We start from the raw sequence: 19,659 nt of genomic DNA on the forward strand, positions 1-19,659 counted from the left end.
TCTAATTTCTACTGAGCACCACAACCATTTCAGGAACCACTCTAGAGAGGAGTGGGTGGTGACTGTTGGCCTCAGAGACACTGACATTTTGAGTTGAATGGATCCCAGGACCTACATTTGGCTCGAGTCTAATTTGTGGGCTTGGAACAAGTGAGAGGGGAGCAGTATTCTTCTTTTAAGGCCCATGGCCTGTCTGCTTCTGAGAAGATCCTTGGCAGAGTTCCCTGGTGGGAAGGGTAAAATCAGAGGCAGCCCCAGAGAAGCCAGAATGTACATCTGTGTGTAATGTGATGTAATTCTCCAATTGACATATCTATCTGGGATGCGTAAATGTTTCCGAACCCCCTAGGGGGAAGGCTCATAGGTTTTAAACAAAAATCTTAGGAGGCCTCCTCTAGAAAGCAAAGCTTTGTAAATGCATGTCCAGAATGCACCTCTTGCTCCTGCCGTCTATTACGTACTTCCTGTATACTACACATTTGACTAAAAGGCGAAGTTTCAAAGCATGGAAAGTCATTTAGCAGGTATGCCTGGTGAGTTGGTACACCTATTGCTTCAGGGACAGGGGGATATCTAATGCTGAAAAAATGGGCGATCCAGAAGTGAGATCACCAGCTAGGTTTCTCCTGCTTGGATTGAGACCACGTGGTTATTAAGAATCCCAGTGGAGACTATAAAAATTCTTCTATCTCCTGTTCAGGCCCTAGACTGTCCCACACTCTCTCTGCCAGTGCAGAATAATATATGAATTGCTCAATCCAACCTGTTCATCGTATTCTCCTCTTCACCCTTGGGTTATGAATGTATTCTCTGAGCTGATCTTCTCTCCCTCTGAGTCTTACCTAGAAGGTGCCATCTCCATGTGTAAGGCAACCTTGTAAATCTGGGCTGCTCTGTCATCTCCCTACCTCACAGATCTAGCTCTGCCCAATTTTTTTTTCCTCTTCTTCATTTTTCAAATCTTACCTTCTTATTTATGTCTCTTAAAATGTACCTTTGTCCTTCATTATATGAAAAAAAAGGAAATTTCCCTTTAGAACTAATGTTTACTGATATCTTACTATTTTACTGACCCTCTTGGAAGTGCTTTATAGGTTCACATTCTTTTAATCCTAACAATTACCCTTGAGCTATGTATATACCAATATCTCTGTTTTAGAGATGGAGAAAATGAGGGATAGAGAAGTCATCTCTTTGTGCCTAAGGTCGGGAAGCTGGTGTGGGCAACTGTGCTGGGATTTGAATCTGGGCAATACTGGCAGAGATACTCATCTTTTAAAATCACTATATGCGTATAGCTTTCCTCTACTGCTGCCTCTTCCTAGTGTTACTTCTTTTCATACTCTCAATAAACTATCTGCATGTTCAGCCCCAACTTTCATACCATCTCTTTATAGTACTTTATCATCCTGTATTCACTGCCATCATTATTTCTTAAAGTGATCTGTGAAGTTTAAGTCATCTGTTCTTATGGTCTTGATCCTTCAATATATATCTGTAACATCCTAGTTTTCTTTCTAGTTACTTTTTCCCATCATCATTATAGGGATCCTCTTAGGATGGCATAAAGAGATTGATCCCCAGAACAGTATAGTAAGAACTGGCAAGGCAAATATAGTTTCGATGGACTTGCTGATGGGTCAGGAGGAGAAAAAGAAGTTAAAGGTGACTCTCAGGCTTTGGACCTGAGTCACAAAGAAAAGTGTCATAAAGTTAGGAAAACTAGTAAAGTGGAAAAAAAAGAGCTAATTTTGGATATGTTCAATTTTTTTATTTATAAGCTTGAAGTGCTGACAGTGTATCCAGATGAAAATGTCCATTTGAACAATTGAAAATATGAAGTGAAAACTTATGAGAAAGAGTTAAGTGGCCACGGTGGCTCAGTGGTTGAGCATCAACGGTGGCTCAGTGGTTGAGCATCAACATATAAACCAAGAGGTCATGGTTTAATTCTGGGTCAGGGCACATTCCCAGGTTGCAGGCTCAATCCCCAGTAGGCGGGTTTGCAGGAGGCAGCTGATCAATGATTCCCTCTCATCATTGGTGTTTCTATCTCTCTTTCACCTATATTTTTTAAAAAGTTAAGTAGAGATAGAGATTATGGTATTATTTGTATGGAGATGTTTGCTGATGCCTTGAAAATAGGTAAAATTTGTGGATGAAAAGGGGCTACATGCTAACCCGAGTAACTCAGGGAAGACCTGCAAACTCACAAACCTAAAGTAACCACAAAGGATGTCTGAAATTAAAACCTTTTAATTAAAAAGCAGGTAGTCACGTCCTAGGCCAGTATCTTCCTTGACAATGATCAAGTTGGATCTTTATTGAGCCTATTATCTTTTTGCAACTGAGATAACATACCTGTGGAATGTTAAGGTAAGTTGTTACTTCCCTTTTCCAGACACCCCAGGGCACCACAAATGGCTCCAGGGTGCAGACTACAAATTCCCTCATTGCTATTGTTATCATGTTAATTGTTGACTGTTAACTGGCCTATGCCCAACTAAGAAAAAAGAAGCCTGTGTCTATCATTTTACTTTTTATTCAATCCTAGAGGTTCCCCCACCTTTGCTTTCTCCCACCTTCCTAATCTATCACCAAAGGATTTCATGTAAACCCATTATGTCTCCTCCTTTGATGGTATTTATAAAAATAGGTGAAAAACTACCATTCTCTGGAGCATTATCCCAATACATTGAGATTCTGATTCCCTAGCAATTGTCGACAGTTTGGCTCAAATTCACAAAATTTCTTTATAGGTTTGAATGCTCTCTTACATTAACAAATTGTAAAAGAAGAAATATTGAGAGCAACAACAAAAAAAGTCCTACTGGTCCATTACATAAAAAAGAAGGTATAAAGGAGTCAACTTACAACTTAGACCCTTCAGAATCTGGCAGTAGACCTTTCAATTTAATTCAGCTCAACAACCAAGTACTTCTTTTGTCATCAAGAGAGAACAAGAAATAGAAACACATTCATTAGTCAAGGTCCTTGGTTGCAAATAACAGAGACAAAAGCTTGGGTAAATTAGGCAGAAAAGGAATTTTATTGCAAGGATAGTGGATAATTCCACGAATAATTGGGAAGGCTCAAGAACAAACCTCAGAGATTGGGCAGAAACTGAAGAAGGCAGATCTGTCAGAATTGCATTCAAGAAGATGCCACAGAAGGAATCTGATCTCCAGTGCCAGGTCTGGGCAATAGAAGTTGCCACTGACAGTGTTGACAGGAGATGTACACTGTCACTGATTATGGAAGGCTCTCCAGTTTGCTTCCTGTGTCTTTGCTTTATTTGCTCCCAATTAAAATCTCAGGGAAAATGTCCAATGGTTTGAGTTTCAGTGAAGTGTCTGTAGTTAAGTGCCAGGAGCTAGGGAGGACATGTCTATCTTTCTCCAAGGGAGTGAGTTCTAATACTGGGTCACTGGCAAGAACATGTGTCTACATGCTACAATTGCTCTCTTCTTAGAACTTACAGACTTAGGTAATTATATAGGCATATAGTAAAATGTGCTAAATAAAATACACCAAGGTAAAGAAAATACTATTTTTCCCTAATATATCTGTTTTTTTACACTTTGACCATCTGATTACAGTTACATTCTATTCAGTAGTTGTGAAGCCATTTCCCCTTCACTTCATCCTGTTAGAAATTAGTCTGTCCTTTAAGTCATAACACATTGATTATGCTCTCTATGAAACTTTCCCTAAATATTCCAACAATCTCCTCCTCTTGTGAGTTTTTGTGCCAACTTGATGATACTCATCCCAAAGAGAATAAGAACTGTGCCTCGTGTCTCTTATATACTTTGTTTGGGCTAATAGTGCATGCATAACACAACTGTTTAGTAGACATTAGTTAGGTGATTGAGGGAGGCAGTATTGTCAAATAAATTAGCAAATAAAAATCAGTTAATTGGACAATTAAAAAATATATATTTTATTGATTTTTTACAGAGAGGAAGGAAGAGGGATAGAGAGTTAGAAACATTGATGAGAGAGAAACATCGATCAGCTGCCTCCTGCACACCCCCTACTGGGGATGTGCCCGCAACCAAGGTACATGCGCTTGACCGGAATCGAACCTGGGACCCTTCAGTCCGCAGGCCTATGCTCTCTCCACTGAGCAAAACTGATTAGGGCTAATTGGTCAATTTTTAATTCTCCCCCTGTAAGATTATAAAAGAGTTGATATTTACGGGTACATTTTTTGAAAGAGCCTGTCTTTCACTTTTGGCCAGGAAGGAAGGACTTTAAGGAGACTCCTTTGGAAAGGTTAAGGCACTGAACATACCTACTTCCCCATCTGCAGGCTTCTTGTCTGATATGGAAGAGAAGATTGTATTATAAAGCCAGTTTGGAGTTTCATTGGATTGGACATTTTAAATAGTAGATGGAGACTTGTGTTCCTAGAAGGGACTAGTAAACAGTTTATGTAACATAAGTGTGATTAGTAAAGTCCCTGTTCTGGGCCAGATTTAAAGGAACTGGGTGGCAGTTGTGGGGAAAGGGAAGTGAAGAAAATAAGGAAAATTGACTTAATTTTACTTGATAAGTCCGATTTCCTTAATGTAATGGTTACTTTTCTCATTAATAATTTAATATTCATGGTTACAGAAGTTTGTATTTGGAATTTGGGTAGAATAAAGCCCTTTTGGGATTATATACCTCATGGTTCTTTTCTATTACCAACTGTATCTATTGCAGCTCTCACTGTCACCATCATCTTGTTCAGAGGTGACACCATAGCTCAGCCTTTTGTCTACAAGCATATTGCATCACTTTTTTGAGGTTTGCCATATTGGACAAAGAGACTGAACTGAACCTGGGTCCCTCGTTTCATTGAGCTATGATTCTAGCTCTAGAGGTCCTCTCCACCAAAGGCAACTTCCAGGATTCTGACACAACCTTTTTGTTTTCTCTATTAATACTGATTTCCAGTTCTCATTTTGCTACCCAAAACTTTTCTACTTCCAAATTCCACTATTCAATTCTGAAAAGTGCATTCGATTTTAGTTATTCCCTACATAAACTACTTTCCATGGCGTGTTCAGATAGACAGTCATCTAATCAATGTTTCATCAAGAACTTAGGGAGTGCTCAAAGTGGAAGAATGGTTAGAGGTCATTAGGCCACCTGCTTTGACCATACTGTTGAGACACATGAAAGAAATGTGAGGTGTGTCACAGCCTTAAAGAGTTAAATACTTAAGTATATGGATTTAATATAATAAAGCATTTCAATGTTATCTAAAAACAACTCATATTTTCTTACAATTCATTGTGTGCTTTCTTGACTGGAAAAAAAAGAAAAGGAATGCATGGCAGCCCAACTTTCTGGAATACATATGGGTTACACCTTATCTTCAGTATAATGATGACTTCTAATGGTGAGCTGTTCAATACCATGGTGTCATTTGTTTTGTGAAGCCTTCCCAGACCCCCATAGGCCACACTGCACCTGCCTTGTCTTCATTTCTAACTATCCCTGCTTATGTAATACACTCAACTTTCTGCATACTGACTGCTGAGTGGTAACTTTTACCTTGTTAACCTAGTTTCTTTAATCTCAGTGAACATTTCATGTTTTTCTATCATCTTCATTGAACTGAAAGCCTCTTAGTAGTAAGATCTGTAATTTATAATATTTGTGACCCAACAACTATATAATTGATTCTTGAATAAAATTAAGGATTCACTGAGTTCTTTAGAAATATATTTTTGCCCTCTCCAGTTATCTTAATTTACCCAGCATCAATCCTTGGAGCTAATTATAGAAGCAAATATCTAAGGAATGATAGGAATAGAAAGTAGTCCTGTGCTCCTTGATATGCATGGCCTTCCCCAGTAGAGAAGCCAAGGGTCTCATTATGTTTTTTTTGAAATTTATCCTTCAAGAGACTGATCTGCTTGAAATAATTGAATTTATATGCATAACTTAAATCCTTCCCTTTTCTGATTCTTTACTTCAGATATATCTCTCCCTGCGGCTTCTTTTTGTCACAACAAATACACTCAAGTACTATTTGAACATAGATGGATTGTCCAGGCAGATACTTGCTGGGTGACCTGGAACCAATTAACTGGATACGTTAATAACATAATGCTTGTCCTTCCAACCTTAAGTTTTAGAAGAAAGTGATATAGTTCCAGTAAAACCAGCTAAAACTTCCATTTGCAGGTTTACATTCATGGTCAGAGACGCCTAAATTTTATATACTGATTCTGCTATTTAGATGTATATACCAAGACATTACCAATTCTCTAAGCCTCAGATTTCTCATTTGTCAAATTATTATAACAGCATTAATCTTATTGGATTACTATAAGGAATAAATAAGAGAGTCATTTATCAAACACTTATACACCAAAATGACAAGTGCATGGGGAGTATACTCAGTACAGGACGACTACAAAGACGACTACAAATAATTGTAGAAAAATAAAATTAATTTTTTTATCATTTTATAGCACTACCAGGTTAGCTCTGAATTCTGTTATATATTCCATTTATATATTTTAATGTGTGTTCCATTTCATCTATTCTATTTGATCTCCTCCAGGAGTCATTCTAGACCAAGAGAATTAAGGCTTAAAATGGTAATTGCACAGTGCAATACACAGATAAGTTCTCATAGAATTGGAGACTTGAAATGTATATAATTTTATTACCAATGTCACCCAATAAGTTTAATAAAAATAATTGAAAAAAATGTTAATTTAGGGTTCTGTTTTTTGTGACAGAGGAATAGCTTGTATTGGATTAATTCTTGAGCAGATGATGATTAGAAACTTGGGAAAAGTATTTTAAAAGCATAGTAATAGTTGACTCTGACAAGAATTATCAATAATGCTAAAATAAGGTATGAAAATTTGATGAGTTAAAGAATCCTATATAAGAAAACTCTAATATGCAAATTGACCAAATAGTGGGAAGACCAGCAGAATGACTGGTCACTATGACCAGACGCTCAATGCAGGAGCTTCCCCCTGGTGGTCAGTGCGCTCCCACAGGGGCAGCGCCACTCAGTCAGAAGCCAGGCTCATGGCTGGTGAGTGCAGTGGTGGTGGCAGGAGCCTCTCCTGGCTCCACTGCAGGTGGGTGGTAAGGAGCGAGGGATTCTGGACTGCGAGAACCCTGGACTGTGAGAGGGATTTCCGCCTGCTGGCTTAGGCCCAATCCCCAGAGAGGTCCCAGACTGTGAGGGCACAGGCCAGGCTGAGGAACCTTCCCCACCACCCAGTGCATGCATTTTGTGCACCAGGCCTCTAGTACTTATATAATCTCATATCTCCCCAGAAGATACTTTTTAATTACAAAGGGAAATCTATTCACATTGGAGAAACCTGGGGCAAGGAGCCATGTCAACTAAGTAATCATTGTAGTGAGTTCCATTAGTCAGCTTTGTTCTAGATCAGGGGTGGGCAAACTTTTTGACTCGAGGGCCACAATGGGTTCTTAAACTGGACCGGAGGGCCGGAACAAAAGCATGGATCTAGTACTTATATAATCTCATATCTCCCCAGAAGATACTTTTTAATTACAAAGGGAAATCTATTCACATTGGAGAAACCTGGGGCAAGGAGCCATGTCAACTAAGTAATCATTGTAGTGAGTTCCATGCCCACGGCTGTTCTAGATTGAAAGAGACTAAGGAGAAGCAACAACTGAACAAAACATTTGACCCAGAATTTGATTTTATTATAAAGCATATTATTGGAAAAATTAGCAATATTTGAATACTATATTATTATTAATTTCATGATGTTGGTGATAATGTTGGTTATGTGTACTTAGGAAATGTACTCTGAATCAAGCATTTACTGGTAAAGGAGTAGCATGTTGGCAAAATACTCTCAAAATGTTTAGAAAAATTCTATATATGTATATGTGTATTTACATATATGGAATATTTATAAATAAATACCTGGTTAGGATCAAATTTAATTACAAAAGCCCAAAATATCTAAAACCTATGAGACATGCCTAAGAAGAATTAAAGAAGGCCTAAATTAATGGCAAAAATATGCCATGATCATGGATTGGAAGAGCCAATATTGTCAACATTTCCTCTAGTTGATCTGTGAATTCAACAAATTCTCAATAGGTTAAAAAAAACTTACAATACTTTTGGAAATTGAGTTGATTAAAATTTCTATGGGAATAGAAGGGTGTAGAATACCCCTAGGATATCTTGGGAAAGAAGAAAATGTTGAAGTATTTAAGCTACCTTATTTTACATCTTACTACAAAGCTACTATAATTAAGAAAGCAAATGTTAGTGTAAAAACAGGCATATAGATAAAGAAGAAATAAAATAGAGAATGTAGATATAGACTCACATATATACAATTGATTTTTGGCAAAGATACCCGGGCATTTAGTAGGGAATTTAGAGAGTCTTTATACCAGATGGTGTCAGAACAACTGGGTAAACTTGTAGGAAAAAGATAAGTATTGACTTATATCTCACATCATATGGAAAAATTAATTTAAGATGGATTATACTAAAACATCGGATATTATGCTCATGACCTTGGGATAGACAAAAATTTTTTAGAAATGACAGCAAAAGCACTAACCATAAAAGGAAAATGTGATACATGGAACTTAATCAAAATAAAAACTTCTGCTCACTTTGAATTTTACTTCATTTCTGAGAGCATACAAAGGGGAGGAGGCAACTTCTCTAAGACTATGAGTGTGTAAACAGAAAGACCTGGTTTGGCTTCCATTGCTTGGTTTTCTATCATTATTGGAAATGGGAATTGAGATTTAGGTTAATTTCAGTTATTATAGAATAAACTTATACTTTTACATACGACTTTTGAATTACTTTGATTACAAACATATTATTTGAGCTGCCAGAATCTGAGAAGTAAACATTTTGAGGAAAATGTGTTCAAGGAATACTATTTTGGGGCTCAGAATGTATAGTCTGTTTTAGGAGAAAAATCTATTCTTACTCAGTATTCTGGATGTATGTGATTGGTTTGCCTAAATCCTGTTCCTTTCTTAATTAATATGAATGAGTCCCAGTTCTACCATTCACCTGGCAGTGAGTATGTGTTCAGAAGGCCTGGGAAATCTATTTTGATAGCTAACATTTCCATTTCTTAGGTGTTTGACAGAACATAGCCAATCCATCATTTTTTTAGCATAATTTTCATAGCTGCGTTTTTAAGTATTCGTGTTTTTGTAGCAGAACAATAATCTAAATTTAAGCTTTTCCCATAGAGCTCAGCTGAAGTCTTGGTCATAAGAATTATTGTTTAAAATGTTCCCTCTATTTTATGGCTGAGTAGTATTCCATTGGTCAACTTTTTTATCTATCATTTATTGTTGGGTACCTGGGCTGCTTCCAAATCTTGGCTTTTGTAAATAAAGCTTCAACGAACATAGAGATGCATATATTCATTTAAATTAGTGTTTCTGGTTTCTTTAGATATATTCCCAGACATGGAATCTTTGGTAATAAGGCAGTTCCATTGTTAATTTTTTTTTAAGGTAACTCCATACCACTTCCCACTGTGACCGCACCAATCTGCATTCCCACAAGCTGTGCACAAGGGTTCCCTCTTCTCCACATCCTCGACAACACTTGTTTGTTGATTTATTGATAGCCATTCTGACAGGTATGAGGTAATATTGTGGTTTTAATTTGCATTTCTCTGATGATTAATGATGTTGAGCATCTTTTCATGTCAACTGGCCATCTGTATGTCCTCTTTGGAGAAGTTTCTATTCAGGTTTTTTACCCATTTTTTAATTGGATTGCTTGTTTTTTTTGGTGTTGAGTTTTATAAGTTCTTCATAAATTTTGGATATTAACCCCTTGTTAGATATATCATTGGTGGCTATATTCTCCCATTCATTGGGTTGTCTTTTCATTTTGCTTATGGCCATAAAAAAGAAGAAAATCTTACCCTTTGCAACAGCATGGATGGACCTGGAGATTATTATGCTAAGGGAAATAAGCCAGTCAGAGAAAGACAAATACCATATGATTTCACTTATATGTGGAATATAATGAACAAAATAAACTTACAAACAAAATAGTAACAGACTCATAGACACAGAGAACAGACTGACATGTCTCTGAGGGGAGGGGTTTGGGGGACTCGGTGAGAAAGATGAAGGGCTTTAGAAAAAACCTCATAGATACAAGAGTATGGTGAATACCAGAGGGAAAGGGGCTTGGAGGAGAAAGAAAAGGGTAAAGGGGGGATAAATGTAATGGACAGAGACTTGACTTGGTGTGGTGAACACACAATACAATATGTAGATGATGTATTATAGGATTGTACTCCTGAAATCTATATAATTTTATTAACCAATGTTGCCCCAATAAATTTGATTAACAAAAGAGAAAAAAATCCCCTTTGTAATGTCCTTGTGACCTTAGACAAATTAAACTTGTTGAAATGTTCTTTACTCATTCATAAAATGGTATTTTTATTCCCTAGGCCCGTGGCCGGCAAACCGCAGCTCGTGAGCCACATGCGGCTCTTTGGCCCCTTCAGTGTGGCTCTTCCACAAAATACCATGTGCAGGCACACATGTACAGTGCGATTGAAACTTCGTGGCCCATGCGCAGAAGTCGGTATTTTGTGGAAGAGCCGATATTTTGTGAAAGAGCCACACTGAAGGGGCCAAAGAGCCGCATGTGGCTCGCAAGCCGCGGTTTGCCGAGCTGCAGTTTGCCGACCACTGCCCTAGGCTAACATATTATCAGGGTTGATGCTCCCCACCCATTTTTTCAGACCCTGGTCCTTGGACCTGGTTCTTTAGATTTGGGTTCTGGCCTCACTTACCTCCTTCTGCCAGTTGATAAGGATTGAACAATTTTTAACTCTCATTACCATTATTCTGTCCAGAATTGGGTAGTGCTTATCTCATATTCATTGTCCTCCATTATTTGGTCATTTTGTGAGAGGTCATTTCTTCCTCTCAGGAATCTGAAATGTTTTCTTTTGGGTACATAAAGCTTCCTCTGAGTGTCTACTTTCGGTTATACCCTTTCAGCTTATTTTTCAGATCTAAACTGTTCTGTGATGAGTATAATTACTTAGTAAAACTGAATATCATACTGGCTTGTGAGACAATTAATTGAGGCAATTATGTGAATCGTTTATCTTTATTTTACATTTTAATTGATGTAGGTATAGCTCATGTGGCCTCAAGCCTTGGACTGTAGAGTAGTGAATCTGGTTTTAGATGAGTTCAATGATTTTGCCTTTTTTAGTGGAAAAAGAAAATTTATGTGCCATTTCTAAAGAATCTACCGCTTTCCTACATTCCTTCCTCCCCCTTATCTCCTCTCCCCTGCCAAGTATCAACATAATTTCAATAGCCTGGCGCTTATGAGACACAGCCTTGTGAAGGCCAGGTCCTATGCTTCCATGTGCTTTCTCATCAGTTCTCCCATTAGTATTCACAGCCCTCTGTGGGGTTGTCATATCGATAGCATCATTCTTCCTATTTTCACATGAGGAAACTGAGGCTTCAAGGGATGAACTAATTTATTAAATGGAAACAAACTAGTCAGGAGAATATATGCACTTGAATCTGGATTTTTAAAATCCTCACTCAAAGATATGTTTTCATTGATTTTGGAGAGAGAGGAAAAGTGGGGGGGGGGGGGAGAAGAGAGAGAGAGAGAGAGAGAGAGAGAGAGAGAGAGAGAGAGAGAGAGTCATGCATCAGTTGCCTCTCATACACTCCCAAACCAAGTATGGAAACTGCAACCTAGGTATGTGCCCTGAAACCATTTGGTGTACAGGAAAATTCTCTAACCAACCTGATCAGGGCTAGAACCTGGATTTTTGATTCTTGGTCTAGGACCAATTTTTTCATAATCAATGTATTTTAAGCAGATAGCAAAACAACAAATATAAGTAACTTTAAGAAAACCTCAAATAGTAACATCTTTTTTTGAATGCAAAGGCAAACAATAATTACAACAATAAAGTTAAGACTCCTAGAGTCCTTTTAGTAAATTGCCTGGTTATACTTGATAACTTCTTTCAGATAAATACATCTTATTTTTACCCTTTTATGTAAGTTCCTTTTTCACTTAGTCTTGCAAATAACATATTCTGTTCATACAAACAGAGTTAGAAACACTTGTGATTTTCTCCCTTCTCTCTCATGGTTCATTTTTTTTTTATGATTATGGCAACATTGACAGCTATGTTCATTGCGATCTATGGATGGCTATACCTTTAAGTACCTAGCTCTGAAATCCTTTTGTCCCTCTAGATTTGAAAAATTACACCCCCATCTCCCAATTCAAGACACTCTGCGACAGAGCTCTGCTGTCTGCAAGAATATTAGTTTTGAGAATAGGATGGCTGTTTGCACCGTACTCTCTGCTCTCTTGCCAGCAATAATCAAAGCGAGCTTGTATTTCTTTAATGACAAAGCCTCCTGGTGTGTTAATTTGGTTCTCTGTGACACTACATCTTGTCAGAGGAGTGAGAGAAATGGGAAAACATACATTAATAACACTGTCAGCCAAGTGGTACATTTTTCTGTGTAATTCATATTTGGAAGGTGAGGGTCTTTGGCTCTCTCATTCTTGGGTTCTGAGAAAGCTGTGGACTATCACTTTCTGTTGTGGCCAAGGGGAGACCTTTTCCACATGACTGGTCACTCTGGCCCCAAATAAATTGTTTCTCTGCAATGAATAATCAGTCTGCCATTAAGCATCACATCTCCACAGTCCTCTAAATACGCATTCCTTATTCACAGAGGGAAGATGAAAGGATTTCCCATCAGATAGACCTGTCTCTGACTGGTTCTGTGACGGTGAGACAGTCACTCCAAACTCAGAACTCTTACTTGTCAAATAATGACCCTGATAGTTCAGTAGACTATTGGGAGGATTGTGACAAATACCCAAATCGCTTTGTGATTATAAAATTCACCCCTGCTCTTAGACCTGCAGCTGATTTGTGAAGCATCACAATAACAACTTAGCTTAGGGTGACCGACCATGAACTATGTTTTGGGTTGTTTCCGAATGTGGCTAAAATGAAACCTGGACCTGAGTGTGTCATCCCATGACAGTTCCTGAAATGTCTGTCCACTCATAGCAGGTATTTCACACCTGGGGACTCTTTCAAGTTCCAATGACGATCGTTTTATTGACATGAAAGTCATGTGTGTTGCCAATTGATTTTAAGGCATGACCATTTCCCAGGGTTTTACAGGCAACCTCCTTTTGCCTCTTATTCTTAGGCAATTCCTATATTCTCAAGCTTGTATTTTAGTATTGGGCTTCTTTAGGAGATGGCTTGCTTAGCCCCATGGTGGTTGGTTGTAGAAATCATGATTCCTTTGAATGAGCAACTGCCTCCCAATGAGCCTGCTGAAGAGGAACTAGCACTTTCCTTTCCTCTTTCCTCTTTTGTTCTCATCAAGGAGGCTCTGCGCTCACAGCAACCACTGGAGCCTGTCAGCACACCCATCATGGCTGCAGCCCAGCCCAGCTGAGGGGAGCTCTTGCGGGAAGTTCTCAGGGCCTGGGTGTTTGGTTTGCCTCTTCCTGTTTGCCTTGTAGCTTTAAATAATGCGGTTGCTTCACAACCACTTGTTTTTTGAGTAGAGAGCAGGGCATATTTTTCTAGCAGATAAAATGACTTCCCACCATTCACTCTTTGTTATTTCCCCTTTCTGAAGGGCGGGCTGATGAATGCAGGGCTATGTGTAATGCAGGCTTTCCTGTTTTCTGCTCTTTCTCCAGTGGGCTTGTCAGTCAGTCCTGGGCTTGGTTCTGGGGAGGATGTGGCATTCATGAGGAGGTTGAGGAGAAGTTGTGTGCATTATCCTTCTCATAGAGCACACATTCTATTTCTGTACTGGTATCGAGCTCCAGTTAATACTACCCAAGATGCTGTGTTTCCAAGTTATGCATTGAGAAGCCAGTCATTAATACATGAAGAATAATAGAAATCCAGTGTTATAGCACAGCTTCATGAAATGTCATATCATACACCTCTGTAGGAACTCATTGATGAATTGTGATGCAGTGTGGTGGATGAGACACTAATCAAGTGTGAAACTGACTATGGGAGAGAAAAGTGTGTTTAGGATCTAGACTGTTTTGAACATTCATCTCTCCTGGTCTCACATTCTACACCTGAAATTTCTCTCTATATCACTGCTCTCATGTTCTTTGTTGAAGGCTCAGGATTTAGCCAGCTTTCTATCTTAACTTAGCTTTATACTGTCAAATCTTCACCCCCTTTCCACCTCTAGAGACCTGATAATATCTAGTGGTTTTGGGGGGACAAGGGGGAAAGAGTTTGATGTTGGCCATCTGTCCCATGGCCAGTGGCATTGGGTGAAAGTAATTGTTCGAGTAGCACATAGAGCCATGAATTTTTTTTCAGTGGTGTATTTATAATGACACTTTTTCAAAAATCTTAAAGTTATATCAAAGAGAATTTCTACTTAGTTTTAATTTATTAATCCTGAATGAACTAGAAATTAAGTATGGACAGGTAATTGATTCAGGCCATGCTTTATTTGTTCTGTTCTCTATGATACCATTCAGAGACACCTTGAATAAAAGAAACTTTGTTTATATGGTGAGAACTTAGAAGGTCCCCTGACTCAATATGTTAAAGTTAGCCTACCTAGTTTTCCATCATTTCGCCATCATATAATTAATTTTGAAACCTATGTGCAAATATTTTATTACAAATCAGCATCTACAGGATGCTCCAAAAATGTATATATATTTTAACAGCTGATAACTCAATTTTGAAAATGAAATGTACTTTAATGAACACTGCCTTTATAATTATTTGAAGTGTGTGTATACATTTTTGGACACTATATTTCTGGACACAGATGGCAATGGAACTTGATGCATATTGGGAAGTGACTAGGAGAAGGACACTGACTGTAACGATGGTGTGTATTGGATGTACAGATTTACTACATATATTTCCCAAGGACCTGTCCCCTTGACATAATCTTAGCAAGATAAATGCAGAGCCATAGTCAAATCAGGCCCTGGGCTTCAAGACCCCAGCTGGAGGATCATGAATCAGCTACTGACTTCATCATGAGTCAACCACTGACTGTGCACCTTGCATCAGTTCTTGACTGCAGTGAAAAGCGAAAACTAAATCCCAGACCTCATCAGAGGCAACAACTGCTTCTCCTTTTATCGCCCCTTGTGTAAAGAAGCTACAATAACCAAGTAGGATCATCTCCTCTTGCTTCTCTCTCTTCAGCTGGGAGGAAAATAGTTTGGGCCATTGGATCTGCCAGTAGATCCTGGGCTTTGAGAACCAGAAGTCCACAATATTACAGAGGAGTCACTCTTTAGAGCCTCAGGTAGTGTCAGGAGAAAGGGAGAGGTGTACAGGAAAGAGAGTGAGAGAGGTAGCATCTCTGAGACTGAATGCTCAATAGCTTCCTAAGTCCCACTTCTTTTTTTTAAATATATTTTTTTATTGATTTCATAGAAGAAGGGAGAGGGAGAGAGAGATAGAAACATCAATGCTGAGAGAGAATCATTGACTGGCTGCCTCCTGCATGCCCCCTGCTGGGGATCCAGCCTGCAACCCCGGCATGTGCCCTTGACTGGAATCGAACCCGGGTCCCTTGAGTCTGCAGGCCAACACTCTATCCACTGAGCTAAACCAGCTAGGGCCTCCCACTTCTTGCCTGAAGGGACAGAACTATGCATTAGGGAGAATGATCCCTACCATTTCCCACTGAGAATTTCACAAAAGCCACAGGAGGTGGTACAAGGAAGCCATATAGGAGTTTATCCACAACTGGAGGAACATGGACTTCAGAAAAGACACTTATTGTGAATTCATTCCTCCTCCTCATGTGACAACAGCATGGAATGTAGACTTTCACATATGGGGATGGGGTAGAACTGTGACAATATTTCAGAAAAACTCATCACCAGAGAATAAAACAACAACAATATTTGCTTACTAACCCAAATCTATTTTTTGGGCGTAGTCTGCATTGTTTTGTGGTACTGGGCATGGGGAGAGTTGATGAGTAAATTGAAGATGCCCTTCTTCCCTCGTTACTTAGAGCCTAACTGGGGATTTGAAACCTATATATATGAAAAAGCTCATGGAATAGGAATGAGCAAACAATTAAAAAGAAAGATTGTTAATACTCTGAATAATGTGAGAAGGCAAACATGGTTTTATTTTTAAAAAATCTCTTTTGGGGGCATTTCCCAAAACAACAAAGAAAGCAGGAAGTAGGGAAGGAGTAAGAGAATATAAGAATGAATGAGAAGAAGGCAAAATTTAACTTTACCTTTATTTCTGTCTTGAATTGAAATTTTGACCATTGAAAGGAAACTCTAACTTCACGGAGCCCAGTTTGCCCTTCCTTCTCTTCTGCAGTCATAAAGAAGTCACTGATCCTGTCTTTCCTAGGAAGCCTGAGTTTATCATCCCAACTCACAGAGGTGTTTTCCTTTTCTGAAGTCCTTTCTCATTTACCATTTTTTCCTATGCTGACTTTATCCTCACTTTTTTTTTTAAAATCCTCACCCAAGAATATCTTTTCCATTGATCCTTAGACTGAGTGTGGGAGGGGAGGGGAAGAGAAACATCAACTTGAGAGAGACACATAATTGGTTGCCTCCTGTCTGCACACACCCCGACCAGGGCTGAGATGGAATATGCAACTGGGGTACATGTCCTTGACCCGGTATCAAAACCATGACCTTTCCTTTCGTGGGCCATCTCTCGAACCAATAAGCAAAACCGGCCAGGGCCTCACTTTTTTTTTAAGTGCTATTGTTCTGGTGGTATTTTTTAAAATGTGTTTTTACTGATTTCAGAGAGAGAAAGGGAGAGGGAGAGATAGATACATCAATGAGAGAAACATAGAATGCTGTCACCTACACGCCCCCTACTGGGATCCAGCTTCAACCATGGCAAGTGCCCTGACCTGAAGTCTAACCAGTGATCTCCTGGTGCATGGGACAATGCTCAACCAACTGAACTAATCCAGCCAGGCTTGATCCTCACTTTTTAATTGTATATATCAAGCCTCAGACAGTGGAGAAATATGAAGTGGAGAAAGAAATTCAAAGCTGTATGAGCCAATAGTAAACCCATGGGGTCTGATATTTTTATGAAAATAAGACCAAGAGGGAACATAATTGTTTAATTCAAAATCAATGGGTTGTCATGTAGAAAAAAGAGGTCAGTTTCTCCTCTATTTTCTAGGAACTAGGGCTAATAAGTAGAAACTATTGGGGAATTATTTCAGTTTGGCAAGAGAAGAAAATAATTAATAGCTAGAAGATCCCAAAGTAGAATCAACCATAGAGTAGTGGTCTCCTTTTCAATAGCAATACTCAGGATAAGCACAAGTATTATCCATTAAGGATACTTTTTACAGGGGATTCTTAAACTTGTCTCCAGGATGAACTAGATTAAATTATTGTAATGATTCTTTTGAAATTTAAGATTCTATTATTTTAAACCAGTAGCTAAATTATATGTATAATCAGCACCTATGTTAAAATTTCAAGTACTGAGCCCAGCCAATGTAGCTCAGTGGTTGAGCATTGACCTATGAACCAGAAGGTCACGGTTTGATTCCTGGTCAGGGCACATGTCCAGGTTGAGGGCTCGATCCCCAGTAGGGGGTGTCAGAAGGCAGCCAATTAATGATTCTCTCTCATCATTAATGTCTCTCTCTCTCTCTCCCTCTCCCTTCCTCTCTGTAATCAATAAGAATATATTTAAAAAATAAAAAAAAGTATTGGGAAGAAAAAATAATTACTTGTATGAATCATTCAGACAAATAAATTTACATATTTATAAATCTTTCCAGAATTTTATTTATAGGAAAGTTTCTTCAAAAATTGATTCATAGTTCAGATATTATTATCCAGTCTGCTTTTCTACCTCCTCAGAGAATTATGACCATCTTCCTATTTCAAAAGATATAGATCTAAGTCATTTTAATAGTTGTATCATATATTAATCAATTTCTTATTGTTAAACAGGAACAGGCTAAGTGCCACTCCTGTTTTGTCTTCCTTTCCGTTTAGCCCGTGATACCCGATTTCACTGATATGCTGGTGGCTGGAGACTGATGAGGTCCAAATGGAAAATATAGTGTCAGTCACCAGTGACTGACATGGTGCTTAACGTGTTAAGGTTATCTCCAATTTTTCACTAATGTAGACAGTGGAACAATGGAAGTCCTTATACATACATCTTTTTATATTTGTCTTTTTATTTCTTTAGAATATATATTTTTAAGTAAAGCTATTAGACCAGCTTTATGCACATTCTTAATACTTGCCCTCCTGAAAAGTAGGACAAGATCCACCTCTCAGCAGCTCTATATGACAGAGCCTGTTTACTCAAACCTTGAGCAAAACTAAACACTATCCTTCTTTCTGATCTTTGCCAATTTGACAGGTAAAAATTTTTTTTGGTTTTAATTTGTTTCCTTTATTACTGCTGAGATTGATAATTTTTATGCATTTATAAGTCATTTATAATTACTATTCTGTATATTGCCTATTTATATCCTTTGCTATTTTTTCTCTTAGAGCATTCTTATTTATGACAACTGTTTGTATGTTAATTATATTAGTCCTTTTTATTTATGTTGTTAGTACTTCCATTTTTATTTGTATTTTATTTAGATACTGTTTTTTTAACTTAAAGAAGTTTTACATTTTTATTTGGTTGAATTATTTCTCAGTATTTTCTTTTATAATTTCTGATTTAGCACCATGATTAGAAAGTTCTTTTTACCTGAAGTTGTGAATATTAACTTTAAAGGTAGAATCTGTATAATTTACTTCATTGTATGCCCTGAAATTCCCCATGTAGTTCTAGTGGTATGTTCATCGATTGAGGAGAGGCATACTGATAAAAATACACATATAGTTCAGGCAGACGAGTAGACCTCATTCTTTGTTCTTTCTGATGAGAGTTCTCTTTATTATATATATTCTTTATGTTTATCTTCTAAGCTATGCCTATAGGTAGGCTTTTTAAATAAATTCTCCTAAGAAATGTTGCACTGTTTGAAGAAAAGGGTTAGTGCAGAGTTGTTTTATTATTACAAGGTGGATTGTTCCATATGTGGCTGTGTACCTATATAAGCACATGCACACAAATATATACAATCACCCACCCTTAAACTTATACTTTTTTCCTCAATGTTAACTTGAATGTTTTTGTATTTTTAAGAACGTTGAAAATTCATTTGTGTTAATCACCTTCATTGATTCCCCTATTAAATGTAGGCTTTATGTGGATAGTCATTTGTATTATTTAATAAATATTTATAATTATCAATAACATAGTAATTTATTAAGCACCTTTACTCTGTAAGTCACTATATAGGAAGTAATAGAGATAAACTAATATAACTGTCTGGATGCAAGGGTGAGATATATTGAAGAAGAAAGGGACTAGGGTTTTGAAGCCACTGCAGTGGTCAGGGTAAGAGGCAATGAAGGCCTGGGCCATCCCATTGGCCACGCCCAAGTGAAAGTGGAGGGAGGCAAGCAGGACCTGTGCTGCAGAGAGAAGAGTGACAGGACCATTAGGAGATCCATTCTAAGGCAGAGGGAATCAGGCCCATATGATAGGGAAAGAAGAATCATTCCATCAACAGGTAATA

Source organism: Myotis lucifugus, unplaced genomic scaffold, assembly GCF_000147115.1.
Source record: "Myotis lucifugus unplaced genomic scaffold, Myoluc2.0 scaffold_16, whole genome shotgun sequence".
Taxonomy (NCBI): domain Eukaryota; kingdom Metazoa; phylum Chordata; class Mammalia; order Chiroptera; family Vespertilionidae; genus Myotis; species Myotis lucifugus.